Genomic DNA, 5,203 nt, shown 5'->3' with positions numbered 1-5,203 from the left:
TCAAACACACATTCTTCAATGAAAATAATCGTGTACCTGCGGTAACGTTTGATACTTTTAGATTTTACGAGATGGAGCAAAATAGAAGTGCTTTTTTTATCGATTTGAATTTGGATCAAAACATGATGGACAATGTAGAATTCATCTCTTTTATCTTCACCTCAAAAATTGTGATGTGAACAAACAAGGTATGACAACTATCTCTGAAAAAAAGACATGCGGAAACTTTTCGGTTATGTGTGCAAAAGATCACCCTGGGTACAGACTGGATGAAATTATGTTCAATGGTGGAAGCGACTGCAAAAGCTGGGCTTAAAAATCAAAACGCTGCGAATGGATCATGCGTGTATTGTCCATCCACGTGCAGCGAGTGCCTTCTTCACCTGGCTAGCAGCCTCTATGGTGTCATTTAATGGTGAATAGCTCCAGCTCTTAGATATCTGTAAAAGTTAAGACCAATACATTTAGAAGGTTTAACAGGTATGCAATGCAACCTTACATGTTTTCTCAACCATATCTCACAAATGGTTCTCTCTTAGATTATGGGAAGGTATTTTCAAGGTTGACAAGGGCATTTGGCAAGGAGATCCGTTGTCCCCTTGTATCTTTGTAATGGCTATTTCACTTTTGTTGCAGTCGCTAGCAAGATCTTCCAATTTCACCCGAAAACACAGTATCAAGTTGACACATCTGTGTTTTGCGGATGACTTGCTCATATTTGCTAAAGGTAATGCGGAGTTATTGGAATTAAATGTGTTCTGGAGCAGTTTTATTGTTTTTTCTGGCTTGTGGTTGAATCCTAGCAAAAGTGAAATGTATGCAGCAGGCATGCCTCAATCTGAGTTGCAAACTATACATGATTTGACAGGGTTCATGGTCAAGCTTCCTATAAGCTATCTCACAGGGCTCCTCTGGTTACTAGTAAGTTTTCCATCTGGGATTGTCAACCACTGATGGATAAGGTTGCTGGGAGATTTAATGGTTGGGCAACTCGACTGCTTTCTCATGCAGGTAGAGTTCGATTAGTTCAGTCAGTTCTGTTCCATTTTGCCTAAAGCAGTGATAGCAAAAGTTAATCAGATGTGCTTTAGGTTTCTTTGGAAGAGGAAAAATGAGAAGGTTCGAGGTGCTAAGGTCAGCTGGAAACAAATTTGCCAGACCAAAAGTGAGGAGGGTCTCAACTTGAAGGACATGCATAGTTGGAATAGAGCTTGTGTCATGTACCACCTATGCTTCATCTTCATTCAAGCGGGACCCTTGTGGATAGCGTGGATTAGTGCTTATATTCTAAGAGGGACCTCTATTATGCAGGTGCAACTCTCTCAATTGAAGGATGTTGCTTGGTCTTTGAGATGAGGCCTTTCAACTTTTTCAGAATGGTAATTGAACTAGTCTTCAGCGCTCTAATGTAAGGTTTGCACAAGAAATTCGGCAAAAAGCTGCTAGGGTGTCAAAGAGTAAGTATGTTTGGTGTTCTTACTCTATTCCTAAATACTCCATCTCTTGGTTGGCTACTAATAATAAAATTGCAAAGAGGGACAGATTGAGAGCTAGGGGTCTTAATGTGGATTAAGTGTGCGAGCTACGCAGCCATGAAAGGGAAACTAGATCTCACTTATTGGCAAGCTACTCTTACGTTATGCAGCTTTGGAAACAGGTTCTCGCTTCGTGCGGGTTGCAAAGGTGTCCTGGGACGTGGGAGAGTGAATTGTCTTGGTTGGTTAACAAACTTAAAGGGAGGTCTCTCCGCACTTCAATCCTCAAGTTAGCATGGGATTATTATGTCTACTAGATATGGAAAGAATGAACCAACATTGTTTTTAGGAGGCAATATGACGTATCAGTCGTTCTTGAGGCCACAAGGAAGTGGTGAAGATTCGCTGCAGGGTATTTGAGTAAATTGAAATGATGCTGCCAATATCATTCTTTGTACAGCTTGGGGTATATATATACACTGATGTAATTTGTTGATTAATGGAAATAAAGCTTATAAAAAAATCATTGAATAACTTACATCCTCTTTGCCAGTGAAAGGATGAACTGCTCCTCGTTCCTGTAGAGACTTTTGGAAGTCAGCAAACTTCCATGTACATCTCTCAGCTCCTATAACATAGACTGGTTTTCTGATGCAGAGTGGATTATAACAAGGATGTTTAGATTCAAAAAGCAATATAACCAGCTAATAATTGGAGGTGGCATACAGTTTTGTCAAGACCTACCCTGTAGTGCAAGCCTCACTCAACATGCTTACCGAGTCGGCTGTGATAACAAAGGCATCGGCCCAAGCCAGATGTCCCATGTGTGGATTGCGACCTACAGAACATAGCACCAATAGATGGATGAATAAACTAAATACCATGAAAACGAAGGGAAGAAAATCTCTCAACAGGACTGGGAACAGTTTACTGTTTACCTTCACCATCCCAAATGTAAACCTTTGGATTAGAACTAAACTCCTCCAGTAAGATTTTTGATACCTATCAGTACAATTCCCGAGAAGAATCTGAGTACTCATTAGCAAACCAGTTTGACAAAAAGAAACTTTCAAGTGTTTTACCTTCTAAGGAGTTCTTCTCGAGAAAGATATTCTTATGCTGCCGCAACTCCAAAGAACATTCTGTAGCATAGCTGTTAACTGCCTTGCTAGATCTGCACCATATTGGCAGTTGCCTATGCAAAGAACATACAATGACTGCATTATTATCCGTAATAAGATGATGAATCAAAAACGATAACAAATTCCATGCTTCGCTAAATATTACTTTTTGGCCCTCCAATGTTGACGACAAGCAAGGGCTTTGCAAGTGGTGCCAGTTCATCATGCCAAACCGAAGCAGCACTTCTGAGTGCAGCAGAATCGGCTAGATGAAGAGCTCCCACAGTGAGAACCTGATATCCAGAAACTGACATTGATGAGCTACCTACCGATGAACAATCAATAACGAGAGAAGCTACAATTTAACAGCCACCGAGGGTTTTCTTATCCCAAGATGCATTATGAGTGAGTTTTACTATTGAAATACGTACCACATGTCTATCAGGAGGTCTGCGAGGAGTTATCCACGTACGGAGAAACCAAGGAATTTGCCTCCGTGCATGAGGAGTCAATGGATAATAATCATGCTGAGGACTAATCACTAAATCAAACCTATTCAACCGTGACCGTGGATGTTGTATCTGAAAAATGAAATCGTTAGAAAAAAATAGAATCACAAACTTCAGTATTTTCGTTTAGAAAGGAAAAAGTTAACATAGCAATAGATGTATAATAAATGTGACCACATGGAGAGGCTGGAAAATAGAATCACAAACACAGTATTTTCATTACCACCATTATGAATAAAAATAGTTGATAATTTCAAGCCATTTTCCCGGAACTTTCTTGTCAGAAATATGAAAGCCAATGTGTATCCCAGAAGAAGCATAAAAAGTTTGAACCTTCAGGACAATTTTAACTTTTAACCTACTGTGAAATCAGCCTGGTCTCTACAGTCTAAACAGTTGAACAACCTCAAAGGAAACATATAAATTGCCTTGTATATAAAGCAACATCATGGCAACTCCAAACAAAAAGAGAGAGAGAGAGAGAGAGAGAGAGAGAGAGAGAGAGAGAGCAAAACAAAGTTTAACCTGTACAACAAAAACATTGTCAGTGGCTAACCGTTTAATAGAGCTCGCGATAGAAATTGTATCCCGACCAGATGCGATGACCAACAGAGGGCCTTCCCTAAAAGGATAAAATAAAATAAGAACATGACATAATTTAATCACAAAAGGAAGAACTACCACTAGAAAGCTAAATCATATAGCTTCAACTTCAAGCGTCACAATCCTGCAACAAAAAAGTAGTAGAAAACAAAGAAATTCAAGTAAGAAGAATATACATCTCAAACGTATCCCGTGCCATCGTTGCAATCTGTTTTGCATCAACTTCTAAAACACTGGACAAGACTGCAGCACAGCTATTCTCATGAATTTCGATTTTGGAGGTACTAAAGGAAAAAAAAAAAGGAACAAATCAATGACTTTTCAACATGAAAGGGTGTCATCTTTAGTGCTATGATATGAATACATGCAATTTGAGAATTCAAAAATGAGACAAACCAATGAGTTTTCAACATAAAAGTGTGTCATCTTAGTTCTTCAATATGAAAACATATAATTTAAGAGCTCAAAGCACAGTTACCGGTTTTTTCAACTGATAAAGGCACCACTTTTCTCCATGTAGCATCAACTTGAACTCCAGAATAGATGCAAATTTGCCTTGTAACATAATCCACTTTTTTATGAAGAGAAACTGGAAGCCAATGAAGCCACTTATTGATCCCGCCTCTTGGCCTTGTAACACGCTGCGTGATAGCATATAAATAATAAAAATCACAATTTCTCATTTGTTACATATAGCTTTGCTTAGCTGTACTTTAATTTGAATCTCGGGACATGTAAAAGAAACCAAAAATAAAATAAAAAGCTGAACTTTGAAATGAAAAATAGAAGCTTACATATAAAGTGTGATGACCCAAGAGTCCTAAAGCCCGAACCAAACCGATGCATTGATTCTCAGTTCCCGAGAAGCCATTTCCAATCACAGCAACCCGTTTTATTACCCCATGAACCCCGGCTTCGAACACCTCCGCCGTGCTCCTCCGTGCTATGGGTGGTTCAGGAAGCCTTATGGGTCTCATAAGCCACCTCTGGAATGTCCCAGTCACTTCGTACATGAAGATCTCTTTTTCTTTTCTTTTTAAAGAAACAGCGAACAGAGTCGATTTGTTTTGGCAACTCAACTGAAAATCAGAACATTACTACGTTGTTTGAAAATGAAACATGAAAGGTTATTTCAGGGCCACGGCCCAATATAAGACTGCCCGCCGCAAGGGAACAATAAGGACCCGGCCCAGGTAATATTATATTTTACTTTTTTATAATCGCCTTTTCTATGATGTTAAGTTCTGTTTTGGTCATTCGTTAAAAAATTAATATTAATATTGATTTGATATTTTTTATTATTTTTCAATACATAAATGACATTGTCATATATTGACATGTCAGTATCACTATTAATTTTTTAACGATATGCAATTAAAATAGAACAAAAAATGTAACGTTATGTATGATTTTTAAAAAATAATAGTTGAATGATCAAAATAGAAACTAAATAATATTTGGTGACCAAATAGGTAATTTATCCAAAACTATCACA

The 5,203-nt window shown here is 38.3% G+C and overlaps 1 pseudogene; it reads right to left on the bottom strand.

Moving 5' to 3' along the window:
- Positions 1–226: 226 nt before the first annotated feature.
- LOC120188024 lies at positions 227–4,798 on the bottom strand (annotated as a pseudogene).
- Between the last annotated feature and the right edge of the window lie 405 nt (positions 4,799–5,203).

This window comes from Hibiscus syriacus, unplaced genomic scaffold (genome assembly GCF_006381635.1).
Source record: "Hibiscus syriacus cultivar Baekdansim isolate YM2019G1 unplaced genomic scaffold, ASM638163v2 tig00116937_pilon, whole genome shotgun sequence".
Classification (NCBI taxonomy): Eukaryota; Viridiplantae; Streptophyta; class Magnoliopsida; order Malvales; family Malvaceae; genus Hibiscus; species Hibiscus syriacus.
This window is presented reverse-complemented; position numbering and strand designations above follow the sequence as displayed.